This window comes from Geotrypetes seraphini, chromosome 16, assembly GCF_902459505.1.
Source record: "Geotrypetes seraphini chromosome 16, aGeoSer1.1, whole genome shotgun sequence".
NCBI lineage: Eukaryota > Metazoa > Chordata > Amphibia > Gymnophiona > Dermophiidae > Geotrypetes > Geotrypetes seraphini.
In genome coordinates, this window is record NC_047099.1 from 28768558 (window position 1) to 28791142 (window position 22585).

At 42.5% G+C, this 22585-nt stretch overlaps 1 pseudogene; it reads right to left on the reverse strand.

Annotated features, from left to right (window-relative positions):
* Positions 1–425: 425 nt before the first annotated feature.
* The window catches only part of LOC117349782, a 28734-nt pseudogene continuing 6574 nt past the window's right edge, over positions 426–22585 (reverse strand).

Genomic DNA, 22585 nt, shown 5'->3' on the forward strand with positions numbered 1-22585 from the left:
TTCTAGATTTTAAGATTCTTGCCGCTTAACTCTGCTCCTAGCTAACAAAGGGTCAACAGTTCCTACCAGTGTTCCCTCTGAGGTACAGCAATGCACAACCACACACTGTTCTTAACGTGGCCATGCATCGTTCCTGAATCTGCTGCAGAAGTGTAGGAGTCTATGCCACTGAAAATTTCAGCTCGGTGAAATCAAATGAAGTCGCAAGTACAAGTCGTACGTAAGTCAGGCGTCTGTAACTCGGGGGACTTGCCTGTACCATCCTTTGAAAATTCGCCTCAGTGTTGTACAGGCTATAATGATGGCTCTAGGTTTTAAATTCAATCACTTTTAAGAATATTGATGGTAGTTTTCATCTTTCCTGAGGGTGGAGGAACATTAAAGTCATGTGGAAGAAATCCTATTTCATTTAATATCTAGAATACTTATTTCTCAATTAAATGCTCCCTCGTATTCAGATCAGGCCTGAACAGAACAATGTAGCACTTGGGGATGAATATACAGCCCAGCAGTCCAGCACTAGAAGCCAGGATAGCAAATAACTCCACGACCACCATATATTTACCTTTGATGCTCTAGGTAGGCTGGGATGAAAGACACCCAAACACTGCAGAACACCAGCATGCTGAAAGTGATAAACTGGGCCTCATTGAAACTGTCCGGCAATTTCCTCACTAGTAAAAGCCACAATGAAACTTAGAAGTGCCAGAAAGCCCATGTACCCAATCACCAAATAAAATGCAAAGGTGGATCCCTCATTACATCTGCAAGATCATCTTCCCAGTTTCAGACTGGGTATCGTAATCAGGGTACGGAGGAGAGATGAGGAGCCATAAAATGCATATCACGATTTCACCAGAAGTGCAGAGAAGGATTAGATAGCTGGAGACTCTTGTCCCCACCCATTTGCTTAATTTGCTGCTGGGCTTGGGTGGCGCTGAAGGCGATGACAACTGTGACAGTTTTTTGCCAGCACAGAAGAAACAGCAGTGCTAAATATTATCCCGAATGCTGATTGCCTAAGAAGGCAGCTCACTGCTCCAGGCCGACGATGAACATCAAGGCGCAGAGAAAAGATAGCGTGAGGGACACGAGGAGGACGTAGCTGAGAGATTCAGGTTGTTGGCCTTCACCAGAGGTGTGTTCCGGTAAATTAATAAATATGCCCATATATTAGGGCAGTGATAATGGATAAGAGAATAGAAACGGAAGACAAAGCTATACCCAAGGGCTCGCCATAGGACAGGAATTCGATGACTTTTGGGTTGCACTTATCCTTCTTCTCATTGGGCCTATTGATTCTTTCAGGACACTTCATGCAGTTCCTCTGCATCTATAGAATGTAAACATTTAAAAAAAAACATATTTTCATACCAACAATCAGAGTTTTTAAGAAGAGAAACAATAGCTCAAACCGGCCCCTTTTACAAATTTGTGGTGACGATGCTGCCAATGGTAAATGCACCAAATCTCATTTATCTCCTATGGGCTTCAGTCTATTTGGCTCTGTAAAAGGTTAAGCCTATAATTTACATCAGCTAAGCTTGTGGATATGTTTGCATTACCTTAAGAACCATATATAGAATTTGGGGGTAAATAGCTACCGTATAAAATGCTAATTGCTCATAGCCAAAACATTGCCCTTTAGTGCATAAACCTTTCAATCCATAAATACTGTATAATTTAAGTTTAAGTTTATTTCAAGTTTTTGATAAAACGCTTATCCGAAGGTACAAAGCGTTGTTACATAAAAAAATGTAAAAATAACAAGGAGTCAAACTGGAGACCAATTAGACATACATGACTAATAATAATTCTTGGGCTGACTAACAATAGGAAAGGGGGGAGAGAACTACAATATTTAAAGAAAAGGAACACAGAAGGGAAATACAAGAGGGAGTAGGGAAGCAGAAGAATTGCTAGGAAACTGAAAAAGAGAGAAATTTTAGACACTGTTAAGGTAAATATATATCATATTGTCAGTTAAAAGGCATCTTTAAAAAGAAAACACTTTAAACTGCTTTTGAACTTTTGCAGATTTTGTTCAGGTCTTAAGTATAGAGGAAGGGAGTTCCAGGTCATTGGGGCGGATGGATACAATAATTCTGCTTCTTGCTCTGTCTTTGCAAAGTAGTTCCTATTTGTGTTTCCATTAAGATTTAGGTATTCCATTGGGTGTTTTGTCTACCTGTCGTATTCGAATACTCCCCTTCAGAGCAAGGGACACAGTCAAAGCAGCAGACCGGCTTCTCACGATCAAGAACTTTCCTGTGTCCAGGTGCACAGCTCTCAGTGCACACAGAGTGGGGGACCTGAGAAGAGAAAGAAAGAGAAAAGAGTCATATTCCATTGCAGTTTTCTGGCTTCAATGTTATTAAATCTACTATCAATGCTTCTGGTGGGACAAATTGCGACAGCGCTTAAATTTCCCCCCCAAACAAGGCATTTTTGAGCTACATCAAAACTAGTTTAAAGACAAATTTTTGTACTTCTTCTTGGTTAGGGTTACCAGATTTTCTATTCGGTAAATCCGGACCCCTTAGACCTGCTCCCAGTCCTGCCCAGTTCCACCAATCTCTGCCCCATCACACCCCAGTTCCACCCCCAATCCAGCCCTAGCTCTGCCCCAGTTCCACCCTTTGTTGACTGCACGTGATGTCATCGCGTTGACCTCTTGCCCGATTGCAATTTTGAGGGAGACTTGTCCGGGGAAATCCCGACGTCTGATAACCCTATTCTTGGTTAAACTCCACCGAGCTGACCATGCTCAGATATTCTGCACCACTTCAAAAGAACAGTTATCTCCTCTGACTCCTAAAGTACTAACCGGCTAGGTTAGGGGAGGTCAAGAGTGGAGCCAGCACTTAACCTGTTAGTGGTGATATTCAGTACAGTAGCTGGTTAAGTGAACTGATAACCAGGTAGTTATCTGAATATTGGATGGTGCCTGCCTAACTTCCTGGTTACTGCATCATTCAATCCCAGATGCTAGATTAACCTCGGCCTAAGGGTTCACAGACTTAGGCTGCGAGTGGCTTACAATCTGTCACAGCGATTGATTATTATCCACCACTGAATTAGAGAAATCAAAGGAAGACAATGACATGTTAAACAACTCTATTTTCAAGCTATAACCCTGATAATAAACAGAATGTGACTGTTTCGTGCCTGGTTGAAGACAGTTTTCCAGAAGATGGCAGTTTGGTTCACAATGAGTTGCTTGTCCCTGGGAGCTGATGGGTTGAAACTTCCAACATGAATTGTGGTGGATGCGCCATTGGGGAACCGAAAAAATTGTACGATGTCATAATGAACTGAAGCACGTCCTTTGTCATCAAAGAAAATCTCATGTCCATCTGGGGCTTTAAAGTGAACTCTCTTAAGGAACTGGTTGAGCTAGAAAGATAAAGAATTTTTTTTTGCTTAAGTTATAAATCCCTTATCATTTATCCTACAGCATGAGAGTTTCAGACTTATACTTATACTAACCCTTTGCATGTTTTTTTTGTACCCCGTGTCCTAGATACAGTGGAACCTCGGTTTGCAAGTAACGCGGTTTGCGAGTGTATTGCAAGATGAGCAAAACACTCAGCAAACTTTTGTCTCAGAAACCGAGCATTGCCCCGATAAACAAGAACTTAGAATCAGCTCCGATCCCATAGGGAGGAGCGAAGGCAAATCGGCCGAAAGCCGTTGCCATATAAGGTAGGGGGAGGGGAGAGGGGTAGATAAGCGAGGAGTGGGAGGGAGGTCGCCCTTTTCAGCGAAGGCGAGAGCTTGAGACGGAAGTGGCATCAAGCGGCAGATAGTCCCACCGCCACCCTCCTGCAAGCCGGAAAACCTTATCTACAAAATATATATATAATATTTGCCAGGTGAGATTACCTACAACGGCCACGCGGTAGCGCGGCGTCCGTGGTCTACTGCCTACAGCGGCCACGCGGCAGCGGGCCGCAATCCCCGATCAGCCACCATTGCGGTCTCCCAGCTGTGGTCTGCCGCCCTAGGCACATCGCGCCTTCCCATCCCGAAATCCATGCTGCAGCTGGCCACCGGTGCCGATTCAGGCCCGATGGTAGTCTGCAGCCCTAACTGCCAGCCACCCAGCCTTTGCGCCCATCCAGAAGCCATGCTGCAGCTGGCCACGTGAAACTTGATGCTCAACTCGCTGTCCCCATCTACTCGGCGCAGATATATTCAGCTGTTCAATGCACTCTCTCGTACACTTCATCCTACACTCCAGGCAGTCGGGGCGTACGAAGGACTAAGATAGCGGCACACTCTCCAGCGTGAGTTTCTTCACGGATGCTTGTGGGTGCCCCAAACCCCACTAAGGCTACGGTGGTACGCCGCATGATGAGAGGATGGGAGCGCGAGCAGGCATCCCTCCCTGACCGCCGCCTCCCGATTTCCCTCGACTACTTAGTCCTGATTCTACAGGTACTGCCGAAAGTATGCCGCTATGCATATGAAGTGACACTGTTCCGGTGTGCCTATTCTCTGGCTTTTCACGGCGCCCTACGAGTGAGTGAACTGGTCCCAGACTCCAAACATCCGGGAGCATTAGGAGGCATGTTACTAGCCAACGTTCATTTCACAGAGAACTCCCTATCTATCAAGATACCTAGATCTAAAACCGACCAACTTGCCAGAGGCGCCTGGCTATCATTACACTCCTCTACAGAGCTACGCGCTTGCCCGATACACAATTTTCTACTTTATATGTCCCTCAGGCCCATTGGATCCGGTCATCTCTTGCTACATTAGAATGGGTCTCCGCTGACCCGTTTTCAATTTGCCAGAATTTTGCAACTCTCCACGACTCAGTTAGGTATGCAAGACAAACATTTTTGCACGCACTCCTTTCGCATAGGAGCGGCAACCACCGTCGCAAACCAGGGTCTCTCCGACAATCAAATAAAAGTCTTGGGAGATGGAAGTCTACTGCATTCCCGAAAATACATAAGACTACCCCTGGCTCAGTAATTCATATGCTACTAACGCGTCTTCCCATCTCCTCTTCCCAGTTGCAGGTCAGCAGAAGCACATTTGGATCTGCGGCCACTCCTTCGTGCATTGGGCCCAGAGAAGAACTCAGGAGACCTGGGGGTAATAATCTTGGCTTCCCGATGACCGAAGCAGTGGTCACTTGGATGGGGACAAGGGGAATGCTATGGGATCAACTCATGCCATCCATTCAAAGGCGCTACGGTCCCACTGCTGGCCTCACACAATCATTTTACACCTGGGAGGGAACGATATCACATCTACGAACAGTGTCCTGCTAGTCAAGAGAATGCAGCACGACTGTTTGTCTTTGGCCGCCATGCTACCCCATACCACGTTAATATGGTCACACATAATACCACGGTTAGTATGGAAAGGGGCTAGATCCGACTCAGCAGTAGAGAGAACGCACAAAAAACTAAACAAATGGATGTGCAAATTCGTGCCTACTATCCGCGGACTCTCCTTATCACATGACTTGCTAGAGGACGGCTGTCTGGGTTTGTACCGTCCGGACGGGGTGCACCTCTCCGACATCGGTTTAGACATATTCATCAGTACGATACAGGATGGCATAGAAGCGCTGTTGATATGTCCTGGGCCGCAGCCATGACACTTGGGGGGAACCCGCGATAAACGAGATTTCGCTAGTCACGGGTAGTGGAAGGTAAGCACAGCATATTGATTGATCTACTCACTCAAAAAATATGATCACATAACAACTGCCTTCTTAGACTCTCACTGGCTACCCATACAAGCACGAATCCAATTCAAATTCCACTGCCTGATATTCAAAGCATTACACGGCTCTTCCCCCTCCTATCTAAACAACCGCTTAAACCAAATCTCCACCTCAAGACACAGAAGAACCTCGAACCCTTTCGCCTTCCCCCCACTCAAAGGCACACAACGCAAGAAAATGTTTGACAACCTTCTGGCAACACAAGCAGCAAAAATCAACCATTCCATCTCCAATCTTATGACAATATCAGACAACTTCAAAACATTCAGAAAAGAAATCAAAACCCTGCTTTTCAAAAAATTCATCCAAATATCTTAACCCCTCCTCTTTTACCTCCAGAAGATTCACCTACCTTCAGATAACCTTCCCCCAAATTACCCACCTTAACACCTTCCAATTAAACAAATACCATAAATAGATTGTAACCTACCCTCTCTAACTGCATTCCATATGTATTTTTCATACAGTTCTTCACTGTCAGTTTAATTTCCATCCTATAAGTTCACATAGAATTTTTCTTTTTTCAACCATCTTTATTTTCTCTTCTTTATTAATTTCCAGGTACTTTAGTTAGATTGTGAGCCTTCGGGACAGTAAGGGAATTTTTTAAGTACCTTCTTATAATCTTAATGTATATTTTCTTCAAACCGCTTAGAACCTAACGGATGTAGCGGTATATAAGAAATAAATTACATTACATATGTCTAAAAGGCATACATCTGGGCAGTGTTAAGAAATGGGGCACGTCACCTTGCTTGGACAGCAGGGAGGCCAGGCCATGAGCTTCACTGCAACGTACCGCTGATGAGAGGACACCTCCTTGAACGGGACGGGTCCGGCGAGCCGGGGAAGCTTGTACGGCCCCCTACATTGTGCGGGGAGAGAGAGGCATATGCTGTGCGGCTGTTGTTATGTTATGTTCACATGTTCAGTTACAGTGTACAGTTCATCAACATGCATAATTGTTATTCTGTTCAGTTGCAGAAAAGTTAATCTCGCTGTTATGGCTGCGGTCTAATAAATTCCACACTGAGTTGATAAATGCCTGAGTGTCGTCTTTGTATCGCGTCAGACCTTGGGGAAGAGCAACAATTGCTGAGTGCACGATTTGACAGCTTCAGAAAGCGCTGCTTCAGGGGGATTCCTATTCAGTCCGCCGGTCAGCCTTCAACGCCGGGTGCCTTCCGCATGTTGGAGAGCCTGTATCTGAGCCTATGCAGCCGAGTGCCATCCCACCTGCACGTTGCATATGATCACACACAACGTCAGTCATCGACATTTTGCGTGATCCTACACAACGTGCAGGTGGGATGGCACTCGGCTGCGTGGGATCTCATAGGCTCCCCAACATGCGGAAGGCAACTGGCGTGGAAGGCTGACTGGTGGATGGCAGAGGAATCCCCCTGAGGCAGCGCTGTGTGGGCTCAAGGGATCTCCAGTGGCTGGCGGACAGAAAAGGCTTCCCTCCAAAGAGGAACTGCGGGGTTCTCCGGTGTTTGGCAGACGGAGGAGGCATTTCCTAGAGACCCGGCACCCGACACCCAGCACCCAATAGGTACACACCCCTGGGCCATCCCTTGACACTTCCTCGGCATCTTTTGGGTTGTGGAATGAATTGTCAGCGTTGCCATTATGGCCTATGGGGAAAGTTGCTTTGATATACGAGTACTGTGGATTCCGAGCATGCTTCTGGAACAAATTATGCTCGTAAACCAAGGTACCACTGTATTTCTAAAACCGAGAGCAGAAATCATTTGAATTCTCTCCCATGGCTCCCACACAACACACACACATCCACACTAGGATAGACTTCGAGAAGCGTTTTGTGTTTTTTCATCTGTATTTATTTTTTCATTTCCAATAAAAGTCATTAACATAGTAACATAGTAAATGACGGCAGATAAAGACCATAGTCTGCCCATAAGCTATACCCATTTAAAAAATACATAGTAAGAACATAAGAATAGCCTTACTGGGTCAGGCCCATTCTCACGGTAGCCAATCCAGGTCACCAGTACCTGTCCAAAACTCAATGTCCATCTGGGGCTTTAAAGTGAACCCCCTTAAGGAACGGGTTGAGCTAGAAAGGTAAAGAATTTTTTATATATATATATTTTTTGCTTAAATTATAAATCGCTGATCATTTATCCTACAGCATGAGAGTTTCAGACCTATACTAATACCACGCCTCTGCGTAGTTTATTTTGTACCCCGTGTCCTAGATATTTCTAAAACCGAGAGCATAAATCATTTGGATTCCCTCCCTTGGCTCCCCCACAAAACACACACACATACACAGTAGGATAGAATTCCAGAGGGTAAAAGAAAAAAGTATGCACCATGAGTCACCTACAAAACAGGGCGCCGGAATCACATCTATGCAGATGCCGAGTGGCGTTGAATGTCTAAAGAGGCATGGTTATGGCTGGAGTTGACATTTGGCTCCTCTAAGCATGATTCTACGTCATAGGATTGGCATTGGAAATGTGGGCCTTTAAAACCCTGGCCTAGATTTCCACCACCTCATAGGAGGCTGTTGAATAAACTTGAAGTTAGGACCCAAAGTGGTGAACTGGGTTAGAAACTGGCTGTCGGATAGTCGCCAGAGGGTGGTGGTTAATGGAAGTCGCTCGGAGGAAGGAAAGGTGAGTAGTGGAGTCCCTCAGGGTTCGGTGCTGCGGCCGATCCTGTTCAATATGTTTGTGAGTGACATTGCTGAAGGGTTAGAAGGAAAAGTGTGCCTTTTTGCAGATGATATCAAGATTTGTAACAGAGTAGACACCGAAGAGGGAGTGGAAAATATGAAAAAGGATCTGCAAAAGTTAGAGGAATTGTCTAAACCCTGGCAACTAAAATTCAATGCAAAGAAATGCAGAGTAATGCATTTGGGGATTAATAATTGGAAGGAACCGTATATGCTGGGAGGAGAGAAGCTGATATGCACGGACGGGGAGAGGGACCTTGGGGCGATAGTGTCCGAAGATCTAAAGGCGATAAAACAGTGTGACAAGGCAGTGGATGCTGCCAGAAGGATGCTGGGCTGTATAAAGAGAGGCGTAGCAAGTAGAAGGAAGAAGATGTTGTTGCCCCTGTACAGGTCATTGGTAAGGCCCCACTTGGAGTATTGTGTTCAGTTTTGGAGACCGTATCCGGCGAAGGACGTAAGAAGACTTGAGGCGGTCCAGAGGAGGGCGACGAAAATGATAGGAGGCTTGCATAAGAAGACGTATGAGGAGACACTGGAAGCCCTGAATATGTATACCCTAGAGGAAAGCAGAGACAGGGGAGATATGATTCAGACGTTCAAATACTTGAAGGGTATTAACGTAGAACAAAATCTTTTCCAGAGAAAGGAAAATGGTAAAACCAGAGGACATAATTTGAGGTTGAGGGGTGGTAGATTGTTAGGAAATTCTACTTTACGGAGAGGGTAGTGGATGCCTGGAATGCGCTCCCGAGAGAGGTGGTGGAGAGTAAAACTGTAACTGAGTTCAAAGAAGCATGGGATGAACACAGAGGATCTAGAATCAGAAAATAATATAAAATATTGAACTAAGGCCAGTAATGGGCAGACTTGCACGGTCTGTGTCTGTGTATGGCCGTTTGGTGGGGGATGGGCTGGGGAGGGCTTCAGTGGTTTGGAGGGTGTAGATGGACTGGAACAGGATTTAACGGAGATTTCGTCAGTTGGAAACCCAAGCACAGTACCGGGTAGAGCTTTGCGTTCTTGCTCAGAAATAGCTAAGAAAACAAATTAAAAAATTTAAATTGAATCAGGTTGGGCAGACAGGATGGACAATTCGGGTCTTTATCTGCTCTCATCTACTATGTTACTATGTCACCTACCGTCGACGCAGGACGCGATTCTGAAAAAGGCACTATAATTTGAGTGATACGCAAACGGCACTGTTTTTTCATGCACCTAGCCGATTATGGTGCCGCTTTTACTATTCTATAAATTGTGCTTAAAGTTAGGTGCAGGTTTTAGAATTGCACTTAGGCCTGGAAATCATTCCCTACTGTAAGTGCCTTCATTTGCACCAACTACAATGTGATACAAATCCTTGCACTCCTGATGCTGTCCTGATAGGGAGAAAGTAGCTCACGTCTGGCACAGCTGGGTATTCTTATATGATTTGATTAAATTAAATTGAATTGAATTAAAGCATCTTAGATACAAAAACATGTATTTTGATTGCTAGAGAAAATGAATCTGAAGGGTTTACCTGCCATGGCTGAGGTTCCATTTTAGGACTCTCCCCAAGCTGGGACTTCGTTATGTACATGTTGTGTAAGGCATGAGCCATGGCATAAACCATGTTGTAAAGAGTATAAGTAAACTGAAAATGATCCACATCATATTGTGAAGAAGGGAGGTTTGATAATGTCTCATGTCCTGTGCAGTATTCCTTAATCCCTTCTGTAGGCTTAGGCTCACAATGAAATGCATTTCTCCACACAGAATGTAAAAGAGATGGTTCTGGGAATGTTGAGAGGTTGAGACTTTGGAGAAAAGGCTTGAAACCTGGAATATGTCCTTTGGGTATAGTAAACATTAGGGAACCATTAACCGCAGTACATGTTGAAGGGATGGTGAGGGTATATACGCTCTGAATGGAAGAGGTCTCCACAGAGAAAATCAGCACTCTATTGTTAATGGTTTTCAAGACACAGGAACACAATAAGTATGTAATACTACTGGAGGTACTATGGATAATAATCACATTGGCCATTGATTTGAAGATCTTGTTAGAAATTTGTTCTCGTTTGTCTCTAGATGAAACAACCTCAGGGATTAATTCCAAAAATTCTACGCAGCTCCCACTCCTGATAATCTCCCTTCTTAGTTCTTCACTGTACATTTTATCATTCTCATCGAATGAAGTGAGAATCCCGACCCAGCTCCATCCAAAGAGTGCCAGAAGTTGAATTATACCATGGAAATAAGAATCATCACTTAGAAAAGTGTGATAAAAGAATGGGAACTCAACTAGTTCATTTAGTGACGTTTTTGACAATCCATAACTAATCTAGGACGAAAAAGGTCAAAAGATTTGATTTATTTTCATTTTTTAAACATTTACTTCATATAGAAAAAATTAATATCCTCATCTTGTAACTTTGGCCCAATTAACCCATACGTAATATAAATGATAAAATACTAGCATTAAGCCTATATAAGGCACACTTTTTCACATGTATGACAGTTGAGTGTTAAGTAGCATTACATAACATACAAACACAACTCATATTCCCCTGGATTGTGTAAAGGTTGCCCAAATTGAGATGTGAATCCATATAAAACTAATTAATCAATTAGGAGCTCACAATCAATTATTTATGCTAACAAGCACTTAAGTTGGCAGATACTGTAGGCCCAAAACCCTGTTCCATAATATGTATGCCTAAATATCATTGTATGTAGGTTTACTAAATTTTCTGTCTGGAAAATCCGGGGCCCTAGGCCCATCCCCGGCATCTATCAATCCACATGGGTGCTGGTTAACCGAGTCTACTGTATTCTGTATAGGATTAAATTGCTCCACATAGCACCCTTTAAAAAAAATACTAGGTTAGCATGGATCATCCCAGTGGCCCCAAATGTCAATGACCATCTTCATTTCTGTAGGGGGGTAGTGGAGGGCATCAAATACTGGGGTATTAAGTGGGTGAACATCCCTAATCTTTCCAGTGGAGGTTTCTTCGATATGGGCCATATATATTTATTTTTAATCCCACTGAAAACATACCCAGACCACACCCCCTTGTCAGATACTTATTTTTTAGTTATAGATAAGAAAATCTTCACTTTTGAAAACTGGGATTTAGATATTTTTGTAATATAAACCTCAAAATCTCAGTCTATGCTCAAAGCATACCTAAATCTAAAATAGTTCTAAAATATGCCCCTTAATTAGCAAGATAAGTCATTTGTTATCTTTATCTTATCAAATAAAGCCTTGGACACTAGAAAGTAATAAATCTAAGAAATTCAAAATTTCAAGAGACAACCGTCCCAGAAATGACATAAAGTGTCATTTGGATGTTTTTCTTTCTAAAATGTCCAAATCACTATTTTCAAAACCTCAGGTTGCCATTAATGCAGTTTCACTTTCCACATCTTGTTGAAGTGGCAGTAAATTCATTTGCACTACAGGCAGTTTGGACAGCTAGGGGCAAATGCTTCCTCCTTCCGGCCGGCATCGAGGGGCCTAAGGTCCAGATGGCCCAGGCCCTCCTGCGGCTAGTCTTCATGGGGTGGACAGGTTCTATGCTACAGCCGCTAAACTAATCGTGACAGGGAGATTCCTTTGCCGCAATCAGCAGAGCGGCATCCCGATTGTCTAACCAGCGCCTGTGACATGGACGCCGGTTAGAGAATCGTTGTGTTAGGCGGGCTTAGGCATCTATCCATGAGAACAGACACGTTTCTATATTATATAGAATGCCCATGAGCGATTCTCAAAAGCCGCTTAGTTTCTGAGACCGGGCGTCCTATATACAATCTGACCCTGAGTGCACAGTAAAGATCCATGTGCTGTTACAGTTCTTTCCATCTATGTCTGCCTGTGTCACATCCTCTATTAGGCTGATTAGATTTGCTATCCAGTTAGGGCTCAGGATATGGCAGCTAACTAGACAACCTCTGATTCCATTCATGATCCACCCAGATATAGCCCTGGCACTGTCTGGATACTGCTGAGGTGGTCAGAAGAAACATTCATCAATCTATATCAACATGTCCTGCAAGAAAATTGTTAACTCTTTCTTTGGCTGTCTGAATCCCCACTGGAATCTTCAAGTGGCACAATCACGGAAGATATATTTTTGAGTGTTATTGAGAAGTGTTTATGTAAAATTAAAAAGAAAAATTCACTATAGTTGTAACAGAACTATTTATTATTCATTGATGGGGTAATATCTAGTCTATTCTTACAGACAAATATGGCTTATTCTTGCTCAGTTTCTTCTGATATTTTTTACACATTCAATGAAAACTTCTGTTTGTTGCCACCAGCAATAATTGAGGCTAGCAAAAGATGGACAGAGGAAAGAAGGAAGAAAGATAAATGGAGACTTGTTCTTTCTGTACCTGCGGGTACCCATAGATTCCTGTGAGTCTGGCAATTTCATGTGATGTCATTGAAGGGAAGCTTCCAATGAAACCCGCAACATGGCCCCGCTGATGACATGTATAGCCAGGAACCGGATCTTCTTGTCCTGATAAAATACCCAGAACGCCACACAGTGAGAAAGAAGCATCAGAGCAGGAGTCATGGATATGGAAACCCAGACTGATATTAGGCAAGATCTCTGTATTTTGGTTGATCTCCTTAATGGCAAAATAAAAAGCCAAGAGTTGCCGAACATAACGAAAAGAGTCAGTTCTGTAAGCAAACAAAGTTTTCAAGTTTCAAGTTTTATTCGAAATTTGAGAAAAATGCATATATAAAAAATGTCTAAGCGATTAACAATAAAAAAATGGACATATCGTAACATTTAGACGACAAATATAAACTACAGACAGTCTCGCAAGGGAGGATGAAGGGTAGAATTACAATTTTCAAGAAAAAGACCATAGATGGGCTAAAACGTTAGGGAAGGGATTAAATGTTGCCTAAAATGCCACTGTGTTTGAAAGAGGTTCGACAGTGGTTGTGGAGAATGGGGTCTTTAGAAGCATAAACTATACTATACAATCCCAGTTTCTACAATACCAAAACCTACTATCAAATACTGCTACGAATCTTAGCTAAACCCCAAAATCTGATGAGGCAAATTTATCCTGAACTGCTTTACCCTTGGTTATCTCATTTATCTAATCTAATCTAATCAAATGCATATAGTTCAAGGCGATTTGCATCAAAAAGAAGCCATAATTCTCTGGGAAAATACAATTCCTTAAATAAAAAGATGTCCATTCTTCCACATTTTATGAAATTTCCAGTAACTAACTTCGGTCCTTTTTGGTATTCGACTCCTAACTCCTCTCACCTTGGGTTTTGCATCCCCAATCGTGTATGTCGTCTGTCTGTCCAAGTTAGATTGTAAGCTCTTACGAGCAGGGACCGTCTTATAAATGCCAAAATGCACAGCACTGCATACACCTTTCAGCGCTATATAAGTGATAAGTATTAGTAATATCAGTAAATCCTTCCAAATAACAATAGCAGTATATGTAAAAAAAAGAATTAAATTGATGTTTAAAACGTAAACCTCTAAAAGGAGAAAACTGCAATCAAAATGTATTACTCAGTCTATTAGATGAATAATTCAAGCGTGATAAGAATAAATTGAGATGATCAGAAGCCTCTGCCTGTATAATATAATGAATCAGAGAAACAGTTTTAAACTCTTTATATCTCTTCAGGCCATATATCAATCTCACTGCAATATTTTCAATCAGCTGCAACTTTTTTAAAAATCATATTGGAGTTTAAGTTCAAATACAAAGAATTATAATAACTGAGTTGTGATAATATCAACATCTGAACCACCAATGCAAAATGATGTTCAAAAAATAAAATTTAACCAGACTCAACTGTCTCATTACACACATGGGTTTCTTCCATAAATTTGCGATTTACTCCTTGTATGTCCAAAATAACCCTTAATACTTTGGTGGTTTTTTCGACCTTAACAGGAGCTCCAGATTCCAGTGTAATTGATGTAGGGACCAAAGATAACCGGTTATTAAACCTTTGTCTTATTTGTATGTAGTTATTTGTAAGCATATTGTACACTCAATATTAACCTGCACTAATGCTTGATCTATCCATAATGGACCTTAAGTTAGTCTTTGTTTTCCCACTTCCTCCTTAGTTGCCTTCAGTATAACATTAGACATCAAGGTGTTTTGGGAACTGAGAGGCTGAAAGTTTAAAGTCAGATTCACAATCAACACAATGTTCCACTCAGATTGAAAAATGAAATAGAGAATGACACAGGGACTCCATTTTCCCCATCCCCAAGGGAACTACATTTTTACCGTCCCTGTCAGTTCTTTTCCTGTCCCTGCTCCACTCCTGCAAGCTTTGTCTTCGTCTGCAGAAGCCTCAAATACTTTAAAATCATAAGTGTTCGAGGCTTGTGCGGTGAAGGTTGAGCTAACAGGAACAGAGCAGGGACAGCGACAAAACTCATGGGGACAGGATAGGAAAATTGAGTTCTTGCGGGGACAGAGACAAATTTCTCCTCGTGTCATTCTCTAAGATGAAGGTATTATATAATGATGAGTGCACTGACTGAGGCTGGTACAGAGGAGAATCATTTGCACAGGCTTGAGATATCAAGAATGGGCCGTGGATAGATGCATTTAGGAGGGAAATATTCTAAAGTCATTTTTCATGCACGGAGCAAGGTAAAGATTATAAACTGCTGCAGTGAGTCAAAAAATTTGAGTGGCACTTTTTTTTTCCACGTATGAATGGCTGCGAAATATTGGCGTGCCTCATTGGCAAGGAAGACGTTAACTTTATACACATTACAGCAGCATGAACCCAGCAGCCTGCTACTTTTTTGAACGTATGACATCAATGAAGATTAATTCTTCGGAGGGTATTTTAAGCCTATGACGTTACATCCCTCTCTAGCAGCGCCACAAGATTTGCTCTGGTGGAGTTTGGGGATCTGAGGCTTCCCCCTAGATAAGAGTACAGTCTCCCACTGAAAGTGTTTTCATGATTTATGTCATAAGGATAATGTGAATTGGAAGAGGATTAAGTGACTTGCCCAGAGTCACAAGAGCAGTGTGAGATTTGAACCCATAACCTCAGTATACTTCTGACCACTATTCATTCGAAGAGGCTTTTGGGATACCACTTTCACTACTACTGCTATTACAATCAGTTGCAGTCAGAACTGTGTTTTCTACATTTCCTACCAATGATTAAGGCCACAAGATTCCCAACTTGAATTTATAGAACATGTTCATTGCTGTGTGTTTATAAAATATTGAAATGCTATTCTGTAAGTTAACCTACTGTAGGTCTGTAGACCATTAACTAAAATATCAGGGATCAGATAAGTCAGGACTTTGGAGAAGTCTGTTTTGTGAAGTGTACATTATCTAGGTTTATGTTTTTATCTTGTATCATTTTGAAAGTTTGCATTTTATTTCACGTGATTGCTGAATTTATTCTTTGCACACTGTTGAGGGAAAATTACATAGGATTGATAGTTTAGAAAAGTATGAAAAAACCCCCGAACAACAGATAAATTACTACTTACAAAACGCAGGAACTGGGATCTTTTCTCCTTTTAAAACGTAAACCCTTTTCAGGGAAAAAGTGAGTGATCACAATTATTCCACCCAAGATCAGGTCACCTTCCATAAAGTAGCTCTTGTCTACCCTAGCATGGTATGCCTGACATCGGCTAACTGCGGCGGAAACCATCATCAGAATCCCAGAAACAGGGAACATAGAATCATTTCTCAATGAAAAGTCTTCTGCATCAGTTCCTGTTTTATCTCCATCACAGACAAGTTATCCTTTTGTGAGAGCTGAAAGAATACAAACCTGTCTACCTTGATTCCCGGAATTTGTAGCTTGATCCAAACAAATATATATTGTATTCTAATTGCAGGCTACATGTTATTAATATAGGCAGCAGCGATGAAAGATTGGTCCAGCTCTCTTGTGGACTGGTTTATGACAGAGTAATATAATTTGCCATTTCAGCAATTCATCAGAGGTAAAACAACTTCTAAACATGTTATTGATCTAACATTTGTGAAATCCTGTGTTCCCATCACAAAGTTTGGGTGATGAATGACACCGTGACCTTGATAGCTGAGCAAAACAACTCAGAGAAAATGGCTTCTTAACTAGATTGTACCATTTTAAAATTTTTCAGGGTCCTGTAAAGGAAATAAGTGTTTCAGATTAATTTTCTTTCCATTTACATCTTTACTCTCCTTCTCTTCTCCCTCATACCATTCAGTTATGTCTCACACCTACAAGGAGCCTCTGAAAAGTTCTTAACCCAACCAACAAAGCTGGGGCAGTCTCCATCGAGAGTTGCAACAACCAGGGGCCGGAATAAATGCTCTATGCGATGAGCAACCCAAAGCGATACCAGAGCATAGGAATCCTCTTAATATACAGGCCACCAGTTAACTGGAATGCTATAGAGGGAATCTCTTCAACCTGAATCCCTACAGAGCTACACAATACCCCAATCTAATACTCCTGGGTGACCTGAATCTTCATCTCGAAATATGAGATAACCCAAAAACACACAATCTCATCTCAAAGATAAATTAGAAATCACCACCAGTCTCAATGCAAAGGAATTGCCACAGCCTAGACTTCATCTCATACATACTGTATATACTCAAATATAAACCAATCCAAATAGCCCCTGCAGGTCTACCTTAGATCCCCGGTGGTCAAGTGGCGAGCTGGGGCAGGAGCAATCCCTTTATGCTCCTGCCCGGCAGTCTCTGTAGTGAAAAAAATGACTACCGCAAGATCCCAAGGCAAACTTCACGATCTTACGGTAGCAATTTTTCACTATGGAGACTGCCAGGCAATAGCATAAAGGGATCATTCCTGCCATGCATCACCAGCTGGAGTCATCCATTTACACACAAAGTTACCTGGAGGGAGGGATTGATGGCAGTTCCGGCTACTCACACCACTGGACCACGAAGGCAGTACTGGAGGCCCACGGTAATTGCGGGATGGGGTTAGCTTGAATATAAACTGAGACTCCCATTTCTGGGACATTTTTTTTGGTCCAAAAATCTCAGTTTGTATTCGAGTAAATATGGTATTCAAAAACCACCACTGATTTAATACAAAACTAGGATACACCACAGCCAGATGAATACCAATTGGCACACTTCTTCCAGGAAAAAATTAAAGCAATCAGACAAACAATTACATACTCTCTAGAAAAAAAGCATGGCCTTCTGTGACTCTCACAATGTCCCAAGTGACAGAATACCAAGTGATAGAAACTGGAAAGAATTCCAGACAGTCACACAAAAAGAAGTCTAAGCCTAGGTAAAGAGACTATTCAAAAAAGAATGCCACTTGGATGTTTGTCCATCTAAAATTCTCATACACGCCCCATTTGACTTTATACAATGGATAACTAAACCCATAAATGCCATGCTTAGAACATGGCACATACTCCAGATCACTCTCGACACATCACTCTAACACCAATACCGAAAGACCAAAATCTTGACTTATCCAAAGTGGAAAACTTCAGACTGATTGCAGGAATATCATAGCCCACAAAGCTGCTAGAATTCTGCCTCGACACGCAACTAGCTCTATACATAGATTCAACAAATGCATACCACTACATGCAACATGAATTAAGGCCCATGCAGTGGTGTACCTAGGGTATGTGGCACCCAGGGCCCATCATTTTTTGACACCCCCCATGTAAAAAATATTTTTTGTAATAACCATGAAACGGTATAAATGGTCAGAATAGAAACAGGGAGTGAAAATTTTCTTTTATTGAACCTCATATATGTAACCATTATTCCAAACATAACATAACATAACATAAATTATGTCTGAATTGTCATGACATGAGAAGTACTTATGGAGTAGTTGCAGGTGATGCTTGGGACAGTTCTGATTGTGTTAGTTCGGTTTTATGTGTTTTTTGAATAGAAGGTTTTGTAGTCTGTGGTCAAGGTCAATAGGTTGTAGAGTTGGGGGTCGAGTGTTGCAGCTCGAATGGCTAGGAGGTTGTTGAACAGTTTTTTCTTTTGATGTTTTTGGTTGGAGGGTGTGTGAATGGTGCGCGAGTTCTCCTATGTCTGGTTGAGGTGGATTTAATTATTTAGCTGAAGAAATTAGTTACCCCCCCCCCCCATTCCACACACATTAATTCTCTTCCATTTTTGTTCCCATTATAAAAAAAACACTGATAAGTTCCCAGAAAAAAAATACATTAAAATAAGAAGTGAAAACAAAGGCCCCTACAGATGAGAACATAACATAAGAATAGCCTAACTGGGTCAGACAAATGGTCCATCATGCCCAGTAGCCCATTCTCATGGTAGCCAATCCAGGTCACTGGTCAAAACCCAAAGAGTAGCAACATTCCATGCTACCGATCCAGGGCAAGCAGACACTTCCCCCATGTCTTAATAAAAGATTATGGACTTTTCCTCCAGGAATTTGTCCAAATCTTTCTTAAAACCAGCTAAGCTATCTGCTTTTACCATAACTTCTGGCCACTTCATTTTTAAGCTTAGATCTTTCCTTCCAAACAGAGACCTTGCTAGATGTCAAATACAGCACAAGGGAACTTCACACGGACTTAGCTGTGCAGGAAATGTGATGTCAGAGAATTCAGTTAAAATATGTGCTTTATAAAAAAATATAATAATATGTTTTATAAAGTTTATAAGCATTGCTGGCCTACCCGGCGAGGTGTTCCTAGTGGTGGTGGTGGTGGTGGTGGCAGTGTGTCAATGTGTTGAGAGGAAGAGGTGGTCTGGGAAATTCTCCTGATCAAACTCCGTGCGACGTCGGCAAATCAAACCGCCAGACTCCACCCACACACCCCCTAAGCCGCCCCACACGCCGGAAATCGAATTCGACACGGAGTCAGATCCCACGGACACAGGGATCACAGATTTTATTATAAAGGATCCACAACATACTTTCTCCCACAGCCCTATCCACACAATAGTCCCGTCTGTGCATCATTGTAGGACCACCTACCCTCTGACACACACTGTCAAGCCACTCATCAGGGTTCTATGCTATGTCATTTCATTGGTGCCACCCCTCAGATCTGACTCTCTGGTGCCAGAAATAAATCACATACCAGTCCCTTGCCCTGCCTCCTGACCCTCAGTAGCACTACTATGCAACTAATGTATGATGTGGTCACCTTATGTCTTTTACACACATAGGACAACGTCAGGAGGCCAAGAGGGAGAGCCATCAGGCTGAAGAGGAGGGTCATCAGGATGAGGGTGAGAACCAGGTGGCTGAGGGCTAGGGCTGCCATATGGCTCCAGAAAAAGGAGGACAATTTAAGATATCTGGATTTTACTTCCATTGAATGGAAAGGAAGTAAAACCTGGATGTCTCAATCCGTCCTCCTTCTTCTGGAGCCATATGGTAACCCTACCGAGGACGAGGGCCAGGAGGATCAGGAGGTAGAGATGGACCGTGGGGCTTTGGAGGTGCCACTCCAGGTCACAGAGGCAGAGGAGGACCCTCGGGCGGACACGCCATCACTAGAGGGGGACAAGGAGGAATAGGAATCTCAAGTGCTACCCGTCCAGCCCCCAGGGCCATGCTACTGTGGCAGCACATCTTAAAGGACCCAACCCTCTCTGAGCCCCATATGTAGGAAGTCTCAGTCATCTTGGCACAGGAGCTGCAGCACTAAAGTCAGGTCCTGGGTGAAATGGTAAGGCTCCTCCAGAAACTTCTGGAGGCATGCTGACAGCCTTGTTAACAGACTAGCCCAGAAGGGCACAACAGACTGGACAGGCCAACAGTCCATCAAGGGCCAGATACTGTTTCCAACTGTGGCCAATTCAGCTCACAAGTAGCTGCCAACGTCCCAATGACCGACCAGGACACCTTAGAGGGCACTGCAGTGAACTTCACATAAAGGGTGCCAGAGGTGCATCTCACTATAACCCCGTTATAATGTATGGTGAGCCCTCCAAAAGTTTCAAGTTTATTAAAAATGTCTTATATTGCCTAATCACACTTCTAGGCGGTGTACAATGATAATAAAAACAGTCATTGATTATAGTACAAGTTTAAAATTATTAGACATCTTTAGGGGTAGTTAGTTCATCCAAGGACACTTAAACCAGTGACAAACAGGAACAAAAGGCGAAAAGGTAAGAATTACAACATTCTAGAGAAAGAGAGTATAAATATGGACAGTACAATGGGAAAGCAATGTGTTTTCGCCCTTACAAGGGCAGTTATGTTTCTAAGGCATCAAGAAATAAAAGTTTTTTTAACTTCCTCAAAACCTACTATACTCACCTGTCCACCACCCCAATAGCCTTATTGGCCGCAGGTGGCACCTATATGGCAGTATAGTAGGGTTTGGGTGGGCTCTCACTGTTCACTATAAATTTACTCCCTCTTCTACAACACCGCGTTAGCGGTTTCTAGCGTGGGGAGCTGCGCTGAATGGCCCGCTCTGCTCCCAACGCTCATAGGAACTCTCTGCGCTAAGAGGGGTTTAGGGGTTAGAGTGTCTTATGGGCCTCTCTGTGACACACTAGTCCACCCACCAGACTACTTAAGAGCTACCCTACTAGGCTTTCCCATACCAGTTGCTGCTGTTCTTGGGGGGAGGGGGGAGAGTGAGGTCAGTGACCACTGAGGGAGTCAGACACAGGAGAGTCCACACAATGTTCACACACCCACCAACCAAAAATGTCAAAAGAAGAAAAATGTGTGATAACCTACAGAGCAGCGAAACTGGACCGACAGCTCACCCAGACTTCGACCGCAGACTACAAAACCTTCATAAAAGAAACAAAAACCCTGCTCTTCAAAAAAAATACATAAAACCAATATAACACAACCAAACAGGCACGGAACTCTTCCTGCAATTACCAACTACTCCTTAACAAATAAGAAAACGCTCAAACTTTTCCTAAGTACGTCTTAAAATTTTAACAATATGTTCTTCCTATTATCATAACAACTCTTATGTAATCCACCTTGAACCGCAAGGTAAAGGCGGAATAGAAATCACTAATGTAATGTAACTATTTTTCAGAATAAGCTTAATGAGAGGAAAAAGATCTCAGATCTTGATTCGTGCTGAATTGCAATATAGAATCAAGACTTAAACGGTTCCACGTTTCTATTATCGATCCTAAAAAAAAACCAAAACCCTCCCAAATGATTTTTTTCTTATTTTTAATGAACAAAACTTCTTCATAAATCAATGTTTCTAATATATTAATAATAATAATAATAATAATTTATTTCTTATATATCGCTATACCGTGAAGTTCGAAGAGGTTTACAATAAAGATACTTTTGACAGTACATGGGATAGAAATGGTTTACAATAAAGATACGTTTAGTCAGTACATGGGATGCAAGTGGTTTACATTAAACATTCATTTTGTCAGTACATGGGATACAAGTGGGTTACAATACAAGTGGTTTACTATCAAGGCGCATTTTGTCAGTGTAAGGGATACAGGTGGGTTACCATAAAGATACGTTTTGTCTGTACATGAGATTCAAGGTGGAAAGTATAATCAGTTTCGGGCCTTGGAATTAGGGGGCGAGGTGGAAGGGTCATGGCGAGGAAGAGTTGGGTATGGGAATTTAGAATTTGTTAAACAGTCGAGTTTTCAGGGATTTTCTAAAGTCCGCGTATGGAGTGGCCTCAAGTATGGGCTTTCCAAGCCATGTGTTCAGCCTGGCTGCCTGGAATGATAACATTCTATCTAGAAACTTTTTGTATTGGTAAGACTTCAAGGAGGGGTAATTAAATAGGTTTGTTCTGCGAGTGCTCTTGTTGGACTCGTTGGGGGAGAACTGGGAGATTAGGGAAGCTGGAAGAATCCCAAAGACAGCTTTGTAGCAAAAACAAGCCAACTTGAAGAGGACTCTGGATTCTGCGGGTAACCAGTGGAGTTTCTGATAATAAATTAGTGAATATATATTTATATTTTATATATATGTTTGCGTATGGTCAATTTTGAACAGCCCACACATATCTTTTTCTGTGGCAGGTAGCCTAAGCCTGACGGGGACCCGTTTCACCGCAAATGCCGGCTTCTTCAAAGGGTCACTAATGGCTGCTATCAGTAGGTGTGCAGCCTGCAGCCATGGCAGAGCACAGCAGGAGCTG